The sequence below is a fragment of the Chinchilla lanigera genome, unplaced genomic scaffold (genome assembly GCF_000276665.1).
Source record: "Chinchilla lanigera isolate Chin_1 unplaced genomic scaffold, ChiLan1.0 scaffold00022, whole genome shotgun sequence".
NCBI classification, from domain to species: Eukaryota; Metazoa; Chordata; class Mammalia; order Rodentia; family Chinchillidae; genus Chinchilla; species Chinchilla lanigera.
The window spans coordinates 4,770,981-4,790,603 of record NW_004955423.1 but is presented as its reverse complement, the minus strand read 5'-3'; the positions used below and the strand labels follow the sequence as shown (position 1 = coordinate 4,790,603).

The 19,623-nt window shown below is 37.5% G+C and overlaps 1 pseudogene; it reads right to left on the bottom strand.

Annotated features, from left to right (window-relative positions):
• Positions 1-700: 700 nt before the first annotated feature.
• LOC102009960 lies at positions 701-17,741 on the bottom strand (annotated as a pseudogene).
• Positions 17,742-19,623: the final 1,882 nt, after the last annotated feature.

Below are 19,623 nucleotides of genomic sequence, written 5' to 3'. Positions count from 1 at the left end.
TGCAGATAACCTATACCATAAGTACATATAGAAGGAAAATGAATTATTAGCACTGGTAAAGAATTTAGAAACAGCCTGTCCTAGATTAGACACTAACCTTACAGAGCTCTCTTAGTCACAGTCTCTAGTTCTGTCTGTTTATTCCTGGGGATTCAAGTCAATAACTGGTAACACCTGTCTTACCCAGTACACTTTCACACCAATTTTGTCAAATAAGTAACATTTCTATATGTTATATATGGTCTATGCCCTGAAATACAATTATATGCAAGAAATAGTTTTAAATAAATTAAGAGGAGAGAGAAGAAGCATGCATTTATGCTGTCTTTTATAAGTACATAATTCCCTTAACAGAAAGAAGGAAAAATTTTGTATGTATGTATATACAGGATAGCTAACATGGTTGTTCTTCTGTCTTCTATTTCTATGCTGAAAGAAACTGTCAATGAGTCTTTGGTTGACCAGTATTGCATGTTTATATCTGTTTTCACAAGAAGCCACTTTGAAGATATCAATATGTAATACAACCACCATTGTTAATTCCCTACCACTTTGTTTGTAACTCTGTATTGTCTGTATTGTGCTTGTGATATGTTGTAAAATGTTGTATGTCTGTTAATGTTTCCCTCCTTTTATCTTTAAAAAAAATAAAATAAAAATTAAATTAAATTAAATTAAACAAATAAAAAAAATAATAATTCCCTTAACAGTGATCTTGTTTCTCCATGTGAATTTACATTAGCATATGGGATTGCTTGTTTTCTGCCTGAAAACTATAAAGCATTTCCTATAAAGAAGATCTTCCAACAATTTTCATCGTGTCAAGTAGAAACCTCCACTTTCAGTTTCAGATATACTCTTTTCCTGTAGAAGGACTTCAGAACTCTGTGTTTTCATGGACACCTCACTCCCTAGGAAATTCTTTGGGCTCTTTTGTTTGCACTGGGCAAGGGCAGTGGCTGCTGGTCTTCGCCATGGGCTTATTCAGCATGGGAACTGCACCTGAGAAAGGAACCAGAGTGAAGGTAATCAAGCCAGGTGTTCTCAACCTGCCATGCCTGGGCTGCAGCATAAATTCTGTGAGTGGGGCTGGATCCAGAAGTGGGGGCACTTGATCTATGGTCAGAGTCACTAGGAATTTGGTCTCCACAAATTGGAATTTGAAGACCAAAAATAAAAAAGAAGAAGAAGAAGAAGAAGAAGAAGAAGAAGAAGAAGAAGAAGAAGAAGAAGAAGAAGAAGAAGAAGAAGAAGAAGAAGAAGAAGCCCTGCCCAGCTGACCAAACCCACCATTAGTAAAACTTTAGTCAAAATGCCTTTGTGATGGAGAGAAAGTAGGTCCTGACTCTAGTGCTAGACTTGCTATTCATTCCAGATTTGTACATCTGATGCCAAGTAATGTTCTAGATCCTGGGGATATATCTCTGATTCTATGGAGCTCCTGATATGAGCTTGAATTGCAAGGAGTCAATATAGAAATTTAAAAATAAAAATGGGATAGTGATTGAAGAAAACAAGCAGGTCAGACATCTCTGAGAATACATCCACTCTCAGAGGTGTCGAGTATGGGAAAGCATCAAGCTTGAAAAAGTGGGGTAAGATTTAGATGCAAAAATCTGCTGGCATGAAGACCCCAAGACAAGAGGAACATGGGTAGCTCCAGCAACTGAAAGACCAAAGTGAATCTTATTTCTGGAGCAAATTAAAAAAAATACTGGCCTGGAGAAATGCTAAAGATCACAGAATCAAAGGAAAAGAAAAGAGAGAATCTCTCTTCATTTTTCAAATTTCAAACACTGGTTTCTGGGTGTGGAAGAACAGTGGAGCACAGCGGCATCAGTAGAGAACATTGCACGTCTCTCCATTTTCCTTCTCATTTCTTTCCTCATACAGCCGGAGAAAGGCATGAAAGAGAATTAAAGAGTTTAAAATTTTCATCCCACTCTTGTGATTTGCTGAGGGAACTTGAGTGAAAATATACTTAGCCTTTGTCAGTGTTATGCTACCATAACAAAAAATAAATCACCTGAGATTGGGTGCTTTTTTCCAGAAAAGAGATTTATTAACTCACCATATTGGAAGCTGAAAATCCAAGAGTGCCTGGTGCCATCTGTTCAGCCTCTGGTGAGGGCATTTGGGGCACATTCCACACTGTAGATGGCACCATGTCAGAAATGCCTGCACTGAGAAAGTGACGGAAGGAGCAGTTACTTCTAACTGATCAATCTTGCGTTCTTACATCTACTAATCTGATTAACACTGAAGATGACAGTATGTAATATAACAACAATGGTCAATTCCTATCATTTTGTTTTAAAATCCTGTATTTTTTTATTGTTTTTGTATTGGTGTCCAGTATTGTTATTTTATTGTTGTTATTTTCTTTTTTTTCTCTTTAAAATAAAATTTAAAAGATCACCCTAAACACGCACAGACACACACACATTTTCCTGGGATTTTTCACAAAAACCACTACACGAAGCCACAATAAAAGTAGGAAACTTTCGTAAAATCCTAATCTCTCCCACTAGGTGGAATCACTTAAGGTTTCAGCACATTTCAATATCAGCACGTTGAGTTCAATGATTACAGTAAATGAACTTCTTGGGGAATAAAATCAAACCTTACCTAAAACAAAATCCTCACACCTGATTTTCTGTTTCCACTGCAAAATATCAGTGATGTCTTTTAATTTGCATGGTTGTAATGAGGACAGGTTTTACTTATATCGTAGACAGCTGTTACAGAATAATACACAAATGATGCAATTATTTTACAATTACTCTACAAACACAGAGAAGGCACATAGGCGGTTCATGAAGAAAGTGTTTGATCAAGGCTGCATGAATTCGCTATACTTGTAGTACTATGATTTGAGAAAAGAGGCAAAGTTTCTATGAAATCTTGGGGATGTCTGCAATGATAGGAGTGTAGTCCGCACTGGCTGTGGACTGCCTGTGCAATGCAGGGAGCGCCCTCCTGAGTCCATGCTGGGTGTGAGTGCCAGCTGCCAGGTGCTCATGCACCTGTCAGACCTGCCCTTTCCCTCACTTACTGGAATCACAAGGAATTGTGATTACCAGGAATCACAGCTGCACCGGAAGTGGGCTTATTTTTTATGAAATCAGATTTCAAAAAACATGATGATGATATTTCCTCATTCTACACTGCTCAAACTGCTCCCCATTCTTCAAAATCATTCTATCATATCCCATCTAAGGGGCATTTTTAAAGCATCAAATAGTTTGTAAGACCTCTTCTAACACAATATAGTATCTGAAGATCTGGCTGAGCAACCCTCTCTAACCTACCCAGGCAGAGCTTTAGAAAATCCTTCCATGGTTGCAGGGTTTCACTTTCAGTTTCACTCAACTCTAAGTCCATTAAAGGGACCCTGTACAAGTCTCTCATTAAAAGAAGAACAAAGTTTACTTAAAAAGTGAGCCCAAGAATTTGAAAGGCTTACCAAAAAATATACCAGGAGCACACAATACTGCACTTACGCCTTCACCCACAGTATTCAAGGCTTATGTCATAAAGGCTCATTATCTCTTTCAGTAACCTTGACTCTGTCCTCCAAATGGTTTATCTCTCTATTCATTGCGTCTGCTTTATTGTTGTATCCTTCTTCACACAAATCCATTTGAATCTAAAATGAATGAATAAAAGTTGAGAGGGGAAAAAACTTTTTATAATATTTTTTTTTTAAGAGTGACATTTTGTTTAAAAACTTTCTTAAACTGAAATTGTATTATATGTAAAAATGTTTTTGCAACTAAGCAACAAACAATAGTATCTGAACTGGATCAGATATTGTGAGAAGGAAGCATAGTTTAGTTTTATTAATATTCATTCAACATTTGGTCCTGCTGTGCCAAAGTAAGAAAACAAATTGTGTTCTTGCCAAAGGAAGTATCTTTGGTCTGATTCTCAGTCACTCTTAAGTGCCATGGTAAAAATATAGTGATGGTGGAAACTTCTCAGCTGATCTAGAAATTTGTTATATAACTTCCAGTTTTGACAGGGAGAGAATTCCTCTGAGGTCATAAGCTAACACCTGCAGCCTATCCAGGTAGGGTATTTTGGTTTATATAAAATATCTGCCAAAATGCTCATGAGTGCGGAAGGAGATTGTCTCACTGGTATGCTACACTCATCAGCAGATACATCTGCTGAATATGCTGTGAAGGAGACAGGGCCTGGGCAGAGGTGGGTCACAGTTCTTCTCCTTCCTGACTGCCACAGGCTGAGCACATTCCCTTCCCCATGCTTCTGTGCCATGCTATTTCTGCTTTGCAGCTGCCCTACTATGTACTGAAATCATCAGCCAAAATAAAACTCTCCTCCTATAAATTGTGGAAATTGGGTATTTCATCCCAGAGATGGGTAAGTGAATAGGACATCTGCAATTAGCCAGTAAGTTTATTGACAGAAGCTGTCAATACATTATGCTTTTCAATCTGAACATTTTCTGATAGTTTCATGGCAATATAGATCTACCTCTTTGGACACCAAATTACACCGTCCTGCAAGAGTACCAGGGACATCAGACACTGCTGAGCTGAGGCGTACTCACCTTCCTTGTGCTGCAACATTATTTGCTGCTCTCTGAGGAGGTTTTCTCTCTCCAACATGAGCTTTCTTTCTAGTTGCTCCATGTTTTCCTTGAAGGTCCTCTCTAGAGCTGCTTTCATTTGCTGTTCCTCCTGTATTTTCGCTGTTAAAATTTCCTGTTCCTTCTCAGCTGCCTCCTTCTTGGCCTTCTCCACTGTGCCAGGAAAATTTCAAAGTGGAATAAACACAGAAGAAAACTAATTCTATTTTCCTGAGCTCAGAAACCAAAGCAAATCTGAAAGGTAGCGCAGGAAAGTCACAGAATTCACACTGATCCATGCTGTCCAGAGTATGTATCAGAACACGATGGAAAATGTGCTGCACTGTAGATGACATAAAACTACAGCTCCCTTCTGTTGTTCACATTCATCAGCATGCATCCTCCACAGAAGGAAAGATGCTACATACTCAGAAAGGTTTCTTGTTGGGTCTGTCAGAACCATCGTGGGAAACTAAGCACACTTGGGAGCTGCCTGCGCCTTGTGCGTTTACCTGCCATGGCCCTCTCCCTGATAGTAAGAGCTTTGTCTGACTGCAGGATGGATTCCTCTATTGGTGCCTGTGAGTGCAGGAACCTTTGGAGCACCTCTTCTGCCTGTGGAACCAAGAAACAGCAAATAACTTACCACTGGGAGAACAGTTCTGCAAAAGAAAAAAAAAAAGTATGCACATCATTTTGCTTCATGTTTAATTTCTAGTGGCTCCCTACAAGGGGATCAAGCTCCTCATTGTCACCACAGATCCTCCATGCCTCCTGCTTCCTTTCTTCCTTCCTGTATCTTTCTCCCAGCACCCTTTCCTGCACAAGATCAAGGTTCTGCCCAGTCAGAATTATGTGCAGTTGTGCAAACTATAACCTGTGGTGCTCTTATCTGTTTGTCTTCCAGAGATATAAACTATACCTTTCTCTTCCTTCTACTAGCTTTACCTTTAGGAAAAATTTTCAAGGCCTCTCAGTTCAAAAGTAACAATTTCCACAATAAAATGTGATAGCACTTCAAGATAGATTAAAATATTTATGAAAGAGTTTGTTATTAAGTGCATAAGCAATAACAGATCATTATATTCATTAACATCACTGCTATAGCACATTCTCATAAATGATGTTCTCATAATTGATAAATTGATAAATTCTCATAATTGATAATGTCACTCAATATGCAAATTATCAGCTTAGAAAGTGAAGACTGAGTGAACATTGTAAATAACCAACACTTAGCACATTGCAAGTCATCTTGTTGGATAAAGAAATGAATAATTTTTTTTGTTCTTCCTGATTTTTGAACTCATTACTGTTTCCTTGGGGATGAAAATTTCTACTTTTGGGACTATATAGCAGATAGGCAGCATTAAAGACTAAAGTCATTTCTGGGGTACAGCCCACTGGTAGAGCACATACAAGAAGCCCTAGTTTTGATTCCAACCCTGGGGGAAAGAATGAAAAAACTTCATGCTAATCTGTTTTCTTGTTGCTCACCGCTGGTTCTGGAAACCCCTTGAAAATATTCTCTAGACTTTCACAGGCTCCCGTACTCCTCACCGTGACTCCCTTCCTAGGCACTTGGCAATAGTCCTGTTCAATCTTTTTCCTCAGGTCCATATATAGCTGATGCCCTCCAGGAACACAGAAACTGCCTGCTGAAATGCTTTGCATTAAGTCTTTTGAAAGCAAATTCAGTACTTTCTGGCAGAATTGACCAGATTTCTCTTCATTCTTCAGCAAGAAATCCTTCTTCTTATTCTGTATTGTTGCCTGCAACACAGATATACAGACATGTCACCAGAAAGATCTCTCAGAGAGGAAATAAACTTCCAAAGAATCTTACAGGAGCATCAGCCTGTTTCTTATTAGAAAATATTCTGCTAAAGTAAGATGTGGGATGAATGAGGATTCATAAACTTGACTTATTCAAAACCACTAAAGTTCTCTACAAGTCTATGAGAAACTTTTGAACCTTCTTGGTCTTCAAGGTCCTCATCTGTGAAATGAAGGTAACGTGTGCTACTATCTCTATGGTTTCTTTTTTTAATTCTATTTTATTAGCACATGTTGCAGTGCATGAAGTTTACGTTCATCTTACAGAGCAAGTCCAGGTACATGATGTACCCTGGATCTTTTTTAGTCCCCTTCCCCTCCATACCCACATCCCTCTCTGTCTATAGATCCCTTTTCCCATTTTCATTATTATTGTTTTCAGGTCATGTTTATGACATACAGCGTTCACACTCACTGTCAGTATGTGGTCCATGTACAGGACACATCTTCAGTCTTTTTACTTCCTTTGTTCTCCTTTCTTTACTGTGTCCATGGTTCTATCTTGAAGGATACAATACACAACAAAGAGCAATATGGGATGAACAGCAGCGTAAAATTAGGGTGTGCTAAGAGAAATTTAGTTGCTAGGAATGGGCAAGTGTGCACTGAAAAAGTGAACACCTCAGGGATGATTGGAGAATGCTCTGGGAAGGTCAGAATCCACCATAAGAATTGAGGAGGACATCTATACTGATTATACTTTTGTCATCCAGAGAAACTGCAGCATAATATGCCTGAGTTTGTGGATGAAGGAAGAATGTGAAGTTTTAGAGACTCCATTCCCAATGAGGATCCAAAATGCTTTGTCTTTGAATGAGAGATGAATCATAAGTTCAAGGCAGTCACCTCTGGGTTTCACTCTTCCATGGAAAGTTCAAGGAAAGTACTGAATGAGACACAGGAACAAAGCCACATGAAATATGATCACTGTGTACCGCAAACATGTGATAATAGAAACAGAAGCAAAATAAGATTCAGTACCACCAGCTGCTTCTGGAATTTCCCATCTTCATCCTTGAAGGACCACTCCATGAAGACCATGATGGCCTCCTTCTCACAAGCCCCATGCTCGTCCAGTGGTTCCTGGAGCGTGTCTGTGTGGAACCACACTTGCTGGGGCATCTGCTCACTGTAGTGGTCGGCTGTCTTCTGCAGAGCTGCTGAGTTCTCACTCTGGGCCAGAGTGGTCACAGGGTTCTCCAAACAGGGCATCGCCCCACTGTTGATTGCCTTCATGTAGGTCTCCGCTAGATCCCCCAGGGATGTTTGCATTATTGAAGACATAAGAACAGAACCTATGTGTTTGTTCTTGAAATTTAGGATCCAGTTGGTCTGCTGAGACATTCTCAAGATTGAGCAGGTGATGTTTGTCATTTGTTGGCCTATCAAAGACAAAACACTTGCGGTGTGGAAAGAAACTCCTGATGCACTCCCTAGGAAGATTGGATGTTTGTGCTTTGTCATTGTTACCTAAGAAATGGGAAAAAAGAGTGCAATAAGATAATCTTGAGACAGGGAGATAAAAGGTTTTTTTTTTTTAGAAATTGTATCTTTGCATTGTTGTACACTCACAGAATACCTTTAATGTAAACATTTAATATCTTTTGTACATCAAAGCTGTACCAATGATATAACAGAGGGCGAAGGGTAAAATTCACCAATATGGCACCTACCTGGTAAGCGTGAGACCCTGAATTCAGTTCCCATTAATAAACAAATAAATAGATAAATAAATAACTGTCCAGATATTTTGAGATATATATACGACTTCAGTGAAAAGGAAAATCTTTCTGATCTCCCCGGACCTAAATAGGGCTCCAAACTAATAGTTTATTTGAAGTTTACTGAGTTAATAAAAAGTCACATGTACCTGAGTAGTATACCATTGTATAAAAATATCATATCCTTTTATCCATTTCAGTTGATGGACATTTGGGTGGTTTCCAAGATTTAGCTATTACGAATTGAGGCTTTCATACGTAAAAGGATGCAACTAGAGACCATACTCATCAGTGAAATAAATCAGGCTCACCTGTGTAAACATCACATTGTCTCCCTAGTGTAAGAAGCTGAAATAGTAAATAAAATCCAAACAGTACAATTGATATTGTGAAAGGGAAAGAAACTCCTCAAAAGGAAAGAACAACTGGAATGCGGGAAAGAAGAAAGGAAGAACAGCAAATATTTATACAAACACACACACAAGATAGCTAAGGTAATTGTACTACTAATTTTATTAGTTCATTGAAATGAGCAGTTAATGCTTATATTGTTTGATCAGTTTTACATGCCTGTATCCGGTAATCTGAGCAACTACTTCAAAGATAATAACATGCAATATATTAACCATTCTTAATTTCCTATCGTCTTGTTTTGAAATTCTGTATTGTTTGCTTTTTAATTCTCTTTTATAAAAAAAAGGTCAAATGTATATGTCTAGTCTACTCAGTCCCTTCTTGAAATTGAATTGGAGGACCGAAATGAAGAGAGACTGAGACAATGGAAAGATACTAAAATAAAATAGAATAATAACTATGCCATGATGACCGTTTAAAGAAATTCATTTTGATGCTAAACACATTTCATTTAAAAATTCCAAATACATAGAGATAGACAATAAAACAGTGGTTGTCAGGGGTAAAGGGGAAACGAAGAGATGTAGGCTACAAGACACAAAGTAGCAGATCGAGAGGGTATTGTCTGTTGCATGATAGTAACCAATGTACTATCTACATGTATCCCATCTCCTCATGCCTGAAATATAAACCTTAAAGTTTACTTTCTAACATATTGCAGAACATTGGATTTTAAAATAATCACAACTATTCTATAAAATCATTGTGAGACAAGATTATGTTTAAATTAACAATTTTTTTCTGTTTGTCCACTTTTCAACAAACGTTTAGATAAAGCAACAGTAGAAAACTGAAATCAAGAATGAGTAAATCAGAAAAGATATTTTTCACAAAATATTTTTGGTAAACACTTCTGTAAATAATTTACAAATAATCCTTCAAACACTAATGTTTACTTTGAAATGATGGCATGAATAAATATATTGGAGTTAATAGAAATATGTGTTATCAATGTAAATTAATATATTGTAATTGTAGCAAAAATTTAACAGGCATAAAGGCAAATGCAAAGTCTTCCTGATTTACCTAGAACATATTGTTATTTTTGTGTGGTCACTTTTAGAAAGTTATGTAGCACTATTAGGAAGCTTTAGTCCTGCTTGGAAAGCCTGACGTTTAACTGTGTAAAGCAAACACACACACACATAAAGAATTGGCTCTGCACTGCAACTGCATGTATAACAACTCTGTGACCAGTTGTTCTAACAGAGGAAGAAGACTGCAAAGTAGGATATGCAACTGGCTGGTCTTAGAAACTTGTAACAACCATTGGAATCTGGATGCTAAAATACAAATTCTATAAATAACCATGTGGTTTTGAATAATGTCACTGCATTTCATGATCTACCATTTTTAAGTAAATAAAACGTCCATTTTTTTAAAGATTCAAAACTATACCACTGTCACCATTTACCCGTTTCAAATGCAAACGGAACCTTGGAAATGGTGGAGAATGTCAGCACATCCACCCTACAGAAACTCCCCACCCAGACTTTGCTCTGGTACCTGGAAGCGGCTTCAAGGCATTCTCCACGTACTGAACTGCTGTGATGGGCTGACCTTGCAACTTCAGCTCCAGTATGAAATCCCGTACAGTCCAGATGAAGCTGGGGAAGAAACACATACTCTGTAGAATCTTGTACTCCATCAGAATTTGAGGAGGACTTTGCTGTGATTAGTTCTGTGAGCTCTGTCACATAACTAGACTTAGTTAAGGAAAAGAAGTTTACTAATACTCATAGGCTTCCCTTATTAAAAGGTATCATAAATGCTCTCTTTTACCTTAGGTCACTCATAATCCACCAAAATAAAAGAAGCCATAGGGAAGAAAAAACATAATTCAATACTATTTCCCTCAAATCCCCAATGTCATCTGGTGGCTTGGGTCCTGGAAGGATACTGCAGCTGCTCCAAGGCCTGGTGGTTGATGGTGCTCATGCTGTTGTAGACAAAGGTGCTGCTCAGAAGCACGGCTATGGCGAAGATCCAGGAGTCATTCTTAGAGTCATCCTAGAAAGCACAGGACTTCAGGAGTCTACCTTCAGAATGACATTCAGACATCCATTCTATTAGTCTTTCATCTACAATTTGAATGCAAAGAAGTCAGACACAAATGCAAATAATAGCTCTGACCATTGTCATGATTTTTATAATAATTTCATAAAAAAGAAACTTGTAATATTCATAAAAATCTACTTTACCAAATTAGAAGAAATAACTGAACATATAGAAACCCTAGTACTGTGCCAGGTTTTCTATAGTGTATTCAATGATGGACATTAGTGTGTCTTCATTCTATGCATATTTACTGGTTGATAGATCATATACTTGAAATATATATATTAGAGATGATAGGTAACAAGTACAATATTTGTGATAGGAAAGAAAATATACTTGAGCAATAAAAGTATGAGAAGAAACAAAGGGAAAATGCCTCTGTATACTGGGACACAATGGTTTTTACGTGTTTTGATATGACACCAAAAAGGACAGGGGACAAAGAACAAACTGGACAAGTGGGACCACATTCAAGTAAAAAGGTTCCTGCTGGTAGAATGTGAAAACATACCTACAGAATGGCAAAAAAAATTTTGCAAACCATGTATTTGGAAAGAGGCTAATATTAAAGTACCTAAAGAATCCCTAAAACTCAATAGCAGGGGCTGGGGATTTAGCTCAGCGGCACAGCGCCTGCCTGGCAAGCGCAACTTCATGAGTTCGATTCCTAGTACCACAAGAAAAAAAAAAAAAACTCAATAGCAAAGCCAACAAAATAATCCATGGGAAAATTAACAAAGAACTTCAATATATTTATTTAAGGAAAGAATACATATGACCAGTAGATTTATGAAAAGGTATTCATGGTCACTAATCTTCAGGAAAGTACAAAACAAAACCAACTGGAGACATAAAATGATACCTATTCATATCACTATTATAAAATCGCAAAATGTAGCATATATTAATAAGGATTGAGAAAAAAAAAACCCTTGTATTTATTGGCTGGAATATAAGTTAGTGTAGACATCACAGAAAATATTATATAGTTTCCTTAAAATATTAAAATAGAAACATCACATGATCCAGCAATCCCAATCTAGGTACAGATCCAAAGGAAATGAGATGAGTACCCGAAAGAGACATGTCCACTTCTAGTTATTGCACCATTATTCTTAACAGGCAAGGTTTGATAAAAGCCTAAGTGTCTATCAATGGATGAGTGAATAGATACAACATGGAATACGTTTATTCAACCATAGAAAGGAAAAGAATCTTACCTTTTACATCAAAAAGGAAAAACCTGAGGGTGTTATGCTTAGTGAAATAAGCCAGATGTAAAAATGTAAACACTCATTATTTCATTTGGGGAATACAAAATAGTAAAACAAAAAAAATATTCAATCCGAAAACAAACAAACAAACAAACAAAAAAACATTGCAGGGGCTGGGGATTTAGCTCAGTGGCAAAGCGCTTGCCTGGCAAGTGCAAGGTCGTGAGTTCGGTTCCTGGTACCGGAGAAAACCACCCCCCCAGAAAAAAAAATATTCAATCCACCATCGTAGAAAATTCAGTAGGTTTTTTTAAGGTCTGGAGGGTGGGAGAAATGTGGAGATCATGTACAAAAGAAATGAAGCTACACTTATGTAACATAAATAATTTCTGGAGAGCTGAGGAATAACTTGGCAACCATAGTTAGCAACACAACATCTTACACTTGAATTTCCTAAATGGCTACATCTTATATGCTTATTCTACAGAAAGGAAAAAGAAAATAGCACTATGTAGCGTTTGTATACTTTCATTGGTGGCCATTTCACAATACATACCAAAACGTCACTCAAAATACATACCAGAGTTTGAATTTCATTTGTTGATTATGTCAAAATATAAGTGAAAATAGTAAAAGAAAATTTCTAACTCCTCTTTGGACAGAAAATGATAGCATTTTAATTTATACACCACTGTCAAGTCATAAAGGAAGGGAAAAAAGACAAATCCTAACATTCACCTATTGTTAGGAACCTAAAATAGCAAAACTCCACCTTTGAATGTTTATCACAAGAAAATATGTCATATAGAACCAACATATTTAGTGGCTTCTCAGAGACTTCCAGAATGTTCTATGAATGTTGTTTTCACTAACAAAAACTCCAAATCCACACTTCATTTGTAGAATGGAAGTAGATCAGTGACCCTTCCTCAGCCACTGAGGGCTGGCACCTCACCACCTTCCACTCCTGGTACCATGTGCCTAACTGTACATGCTGAAAGAGTGATCTGAGCACACATCACCTTCTATAACTGAAAAACTCATTGCCCAGCTCTGGGCAGTGCTGATGCAAAGCATCCCACATGTGTCAGCCCTCTTAGGAGATGATTTTCCAGGGCCAAATTCCAGTTATCAATCATCACCAGGGATAAAGACCAAACAACTTTACCCAGAGAGGATATCTCGAAAAAGCTGTTCCAGTCATGTGTCACCTTGCAAAGTGACAGGGGCCAGGGACTTCACAGTGCAGCATCTTTCTCTCTTCAGTCTGCTCTATCCCTGTCACCATGTTGTCTCCACAGTGGGACTGAAGGCTCTGTGGAGACCACATTTTAATTCTGTTCGCTAATATCTACCACTAAATCCAAAAGCTAGAACCTAATTTTTCTATGTTTTCTTTATACTGAATGTAGTTATTCCCACCAGTGTCAACAAATGAATATTTTATTTAAAATACCATATCTGATCTTATCTAGAAATGATATTCAAGCAGAATAAAATTTGCCTCATTCACTATGGTTTGGTTTCTTATGTTTCATAAACAGATCACAGTGGTCAAATCACAAAGGGTCTTGAAGAGAAAAAATGCAGTCCAGAATGAAGAAGAGCTGCCTGAGATTCTGTGCCTCACCTTTTCCACGTCACGCAGGCCCTCAGAGTTCAGAAGGACCAGGGTGCAGTCAGGCTTGATGGGGTGGGGCACACACCACATCCAGATGCCCTTGGTTTCAGATTGCACTGTGGAGCCCAGAGGGAAACCTGGAGGGAAGAGGAGAAGCAACACACAGTGACCACATTTCCACCAAGTAACCAAGGGAACATAGGTCAAGCTTTTTTGGATTGTGAATTCTCCAGCAAAAATGATGCTGCCTTCTCTATTTCCACAAGCATGACTTACTCTGTAAGTTATGCTTTGAAGGTGTGGGGGCATTAAACATAAGAATGGTGATACTCAAGGACTCAAGATGGCAACAAAGAGGCATCCAGGAGTCTAACAAAATGGAGACCTCTGGTGACTATAATAATATTGGAAAGGAAGCGTAGGACTCAGGCAGAGAGAAGCAAACTGAAGAGGGACATGATAAGAAACAAAAGGAGCAAGAAAGGAAACAAATATATTTTGTATTAAAAAGATGCTAAGAAGAATAAAGAAAGGACAAAACAAGAGTTGGTAATCACAATGGAATGGAAAGCTTATGCAGCATCTTAAAGATGATAAATACTTAAGGTTCTTTATATGTAGACAGGAGTACTATGTAAAATATTCTAATGTATTATATGAGGAAAAAGACATTTATACAAGCCTAGAGATTAAGGATGTAAGAAAAGAGGAAATAATGAGGTTTAGAAGAATATATTATCTTTAACGACAATAAGATTACAATATGGAAACAAATGAGAGCAAAGCATTAATTTGGTGGAGAAAATTCAAATAAGACAGTTGCTTTATTGAGAAGAGCTGGGTTCCACTTTCGAGTACCTGAGAATAATAATTAAGAAGCTGAGATGTAGCAGGCATCAAACAATTGGCCCAACTCCAGGACCACACTCACCACTGTTCTGTCCCACCAGATGGTTCATCAGGTAGGATTTTCCAGTACTGTACAGTCCAACAATGGCCGCCGCCACCACTGGGTTAGAAATCTCGCCAAGAATCTGTAGAGCTTCCTGCTTCACTGATAGCTGCTCATTAACATATTCTATCAGACACTTGGGAGCCAACATTTTAGGTCCAGATGCCATGGCAATTTATCAAGCTAGAAAAATGAAAGAAATGTGGAGCAATTTAGTGCTGATGATTTCATAAGGATATGAATACAAAACTGTCACTGAAATAAGCACTTAACTATTGTTAAAATTATATATACAATCATACATACCATATTATGACATACATATCTTATTTATCTTACATGTTATATATGTTGATATACACATCATATGTACTGTAAATGTGTATTATATATCATATATATGAATGCATATATATATATATATATATATATATTCAAACACCAAAACACTAAAATTAGGAAAATATAACATTTTTGCTGCACAATGCTGCTGTAATCACTTCCCTGGTATAACAGTACTCTGAAAGACATTGATTATTTCATAATTTCTTTCTTGAGAAACATGCAAAATTTTTAAGATGCTTGAGATCAATAATTTCTCTCAAAACTATCATGCATTCAGAGGTAGGGCTTTAGAAGTTGATTGGATGATAGGGTGTGTAGGACTGTTAAGCTCATGAGAGGATTAATCCACCGGTAAGATCATGGCTGAGCCCTGTTAGAACATGAAGCCTACTCGGAGAAGGTAGCTCACTGTAAGCATGCCTTTGGATGATTTGTCTCCTAATTGTCTCCTTGTTCTCTGCTTCCAGACAGCATGAGATGATCAAGGGCGATGATATTTGGCCGTAGAAGCCAGCCAACCATACAATGAATCCTCTGAAACTTTGATCCAAAATCAACTGCTTTTCCTTTAAGTTGAAGGGGTCAAATATTTTGTCTCACCAATCAGAAAGCTAACAAATAAAGAAAACTCACACCACAAAAGTGGAGACATTGGTGTGAATGATACCTGACCATGTGATTCAGAAGTCTTTAAGGTAAGTTTTTGGGAAGAGTTGGAAAGTTAAGAAATGTGAGCTACGGAAGTTTTGGAACACAATATCCAGGACTTAAGGGGAGATTCTGATCTGAAAGCTGATACAAATGTGAACAGTAAAGGCCAGGCTCGTGAGATTTCAGATAAGAGAGAGAACAAAATTGAGGATAATGAGTTTGAGCCCAGCTTGGGAAACTTACTGACATAGTAAGACTATCACTCTCTCAAAAAAATTAAATTAAAAATATATACAGACATAGTTCAGTACTAAGGCAATGTGTTCAATCCTCAGTACCAGGGGGAACAAAACAGGTTGGCAGAGGCAGGGTGTCAGACAATTACTATAGTAGTAAGACTCCCTTAGTTTTAATTCTAAAAAAATCCTTTTAAGTATACAAATATTCTGTGAATCTTCTCTCATATTTTTGAATGTCATTGCACTAAAATAGTTGTCCATGGAATCTGTTCTTTATGAAATCAGAGTAGAGAAACATATGTTTGATTCAAATGCCACAAATATTTATTTTACAATTATATGTCAAATATGCAAGATATATCTGGTTACATCAATAACACCAGCTCAGCGGTAAAGTTGTGTGGATTTAAGTAATGAGATTTGTCTACCTAACCCAAAATGTTAGGGTAATTAATGAGCTTCAATAAAACAAAATTATAAGTCCATCTGGAGGATATTTTAATATTTTTAAAAAATGGCAGAACCTTATATTTTAACATAGCATGTTTCACAAAATAAGGTTTCAGTAAGTCTTTGTTGATTTACATAGAAACTGTTAAAATGACTATCATAAACAATCTAGTATACTCTATATGTCATCAAAATCTTTACAGTATAAATTATCAAGAAACAGAAATTACAAATATATTTTTCACTGGAACAGAACAGCAGCCGAGTTCAAAGAAAATACTCCTGTACCTCCTAGATTTTATTTGAAAGGAAACTGCTCAAAAGGAAAGAACAATTGGGATGAGGGAAAAGAGAAAAGAAAGAAGAGAGAAAATATGCATGTATGGGGTAGGTAACATAGTTGTACTATTGACTTTTACTGCTCTACTGAAAGGAACAGTTAATGTTTAAGTGTTTGATTAATATTATACATCTATATTTGTTTATCTGAGTATTCAATTTGAAGACATCAATAAGTAATACAAAAACCTTCGTTAATTTCCCATCACCCTGTCTGAAATTCTGTATTGCTTGTATTGTTTTCATGTTATTTCCTAAATGTATCTGCTTTTGTTAATATATTTTCATTCTTTTATCTTTAAAATTGAAAAACACGCAAAAAAAAAAAAAAAAATATTTCTGTACAGATCCTCTTGTCTAATTCTTCATTCTTCTTGTGCGGGTAAGGAATATGGAGGTAAACAGTGAGCCTCAGCATCTGCCTTGTGCTTCCTGGAACTGAACTGTCCCCTGTCTGAAGTGAGCATAAGTTACCTCTAAACTGATACGGTCATCACTATAAAAATGCTACCCATGTCTCCTTTTTCTTAGGGTTGAATAAACCACAGAACATTTAGTTTCATATAAACTAAGTACATCTGTTTGCTCCTGTTCAAGAGTGGCACTGAAACTCTGAAGTATATGCAAAGCTCTTTAAAGGATTGGTGAAAGCTGGATTCCTAGGCCTGAGTGTCCATATGTTAACATGTGCCACAAGTGATTCGGATGTCCCTTTAAGAAAGCAAGAAACATCCCCACACAGTTACAACTATATAGCTATTTTTAACTAGTAAAAGATGTAGGAACTTAATTTACTTCTGCACAGATACTTACAAACCATTTACTCTGAAGCTTTCTTTAGTGTAACTGCTAGGAAGATATAAAAAAAGAAAACTCTTTACTTCAATTACAATTAACTGTAAGCTGCTTGGCCTGGAAGGTTTTGTTCTGTGGTCCAGAGCTAAGGCCAGCACTGATAGAGCCTGGCATCAAATGTCCACACTCTTCCCAGTCAGCTTCCTGCTGCTGTGTACTAAAGGTCAGGGAGCTGTGCATCCCAGGCCCCAGTGTGTCTGGCTGCCACCAGGCTGCTCTCCCTGGCAAAGTCTGGGATTCCCCAGAAATAAGGCCAGACACAGACCCCGGGATGTCAGACACAGGAAACTTACAATTCCTGCCCTTTACCTCAGCTGCTGCTTTCAATGAGATATCAAGTCAGGCTCAAGAGTAACTTGCATGACAGAAAAAGAAAGGAAAATGAACATACCTGCTCCAGCGCACCACAGTCCAAACAAGTCCAAACAGTCCAAACAAGCTTCTCTTTCCACTTGTTCTTCTCTCCTTATATCAGCTAAAATAGAAAGTGAAATAAGATGATGACCTAGAAAAACACCCTGAAAGCTAACTGTACCCATACATACACTGTTGCATTAATGCTAAAATTGAAAGTAAAGTATTCTCCAATCTTATTGATTCCTAGCAGACTTCAGGAAGTCTTAAATCGATAGCTGACCAGCTACTGGTAAAACCATAGTGAGTACGTGTAAACTGTATTTACTGGTCTGCAGAATGCAGATAATACCACCTATAGAACGAAGCACACACAGAAGATAATTCATAGCACAGGTAGAGGATTTAGCACACAATCTGCCACAGGTGGATACCAAGGGCATTTTACTTCTTACCACACTTACTTTTGCTTCCTCACCTCAAGGTAGTTAATGTGCTATTAAATGTAAATGCAATGAAAATATTTTAAACAAATACATGTTCTTTGCTATTAGAATTAAAACTTGCCTGTGAGAGAGTGTCCTTCTCTCTGTCATGTGAGTGAGGCTGACTTCACATTTCCTCCTGTTGGGATGTCACAGAAAGCCCAGTAAACACTGGGAGGCATGAGAAAGACAGTGACTACTTCCTGAAGTAAATTTCAACATAAGTTTCAAAGATCTTTAAAAAGTGCACAATGTTCAGTCGACATGGTTACTACTACACTTTTGATTTTACAAATAAGAGATATTTATTCAGATTTTTTTCCTGTCTCAGGGAGATGGAAGCCAGTGTGGCAAGTGTGTTAGAATGGAGAGCCTTTTCTGGTCCTCCCCACAGTCTGTGAGGTTTATATTTGTGATCCTTTGGAAAAATAATTGAAATTCTAGTGAGTGAATTCCAATCTACCACTTCCAGTGTAAATCATGGCATGAATAAAGACATAAAGTCATATTTGTACTTCTGGAAATCCAAGGGAATCCTAAATCCAACTAAGATGATGGCTAACCAGAACAAAGACCTTGACCTAGGGCTGAACCTGGATTATATTAATTCATGAAGAAAGGAGTGGCTCAAGGATGAGTGACTGTGAGAATGGTGGGAAATATATGAGTGCCATGAGGTAGAGTAAGTAGGTGGTCTGAAATGACCTCTTCAAGATGCAGAGAGAAGGATATGCAGAAGGAGTAATCTACATAACACAGTTTGAGGTAGTTTCTAATGTTTTGGGGTCAGTGCTCTGATGTGTAATCCTTTATGCCCAGGGAAGTCGTAACTTCTTATCTCTTATTTTGATCCCAGCATACAGCTTGTCTCTCTCTCCCGTCTGGTTCCCACATGTTTTATGGGAATTATGGGGTTGAACAACATTGATCTGTTGCCTTGTTTCAAAGACTACACATCAGCACCTCGGTGAGACCCATTTGAATTGCTTAAAGCCAACTGAAGAGATAAGGAAAAGTCCTAGCCAGCTCTGTATATATCACTACATGTAAATAGGGTCAGGTTTAGCCAAAATGAAGATAATTGTTCCTCTTTCAAGGACAGTCATCCAGGTGGTCCTCCATACATTTGACTTGACAAATGGTCATTTTTTGAGCAGGAGTTGTGAATATTTGCCCTGTTCTAGAGTGCCTCCAGGAACCTATACCTTGAATCTGATAAAATTAGATACAGTTGATGAGAGGTTGGAAGCTCACTGCATTTGTTTACCACGTACAGTCTGTGTTTTATGTTTTCCTGACAAATGCCTTTCAGTTGCATTCTTTCCTATAACCTGGGAATGGGGTTTACACATTTTAACTAAATGTGTACTTAATTATTAAGATCTGGAGCCCAGTACATGGAGAAAACAAACAGAAATGTAGGAAATAAGAAAAACAAACTGTCTGGGGTGCGTCATCAAACAATGGCTAGGGATTTTGTCATTTCATGGGCAAA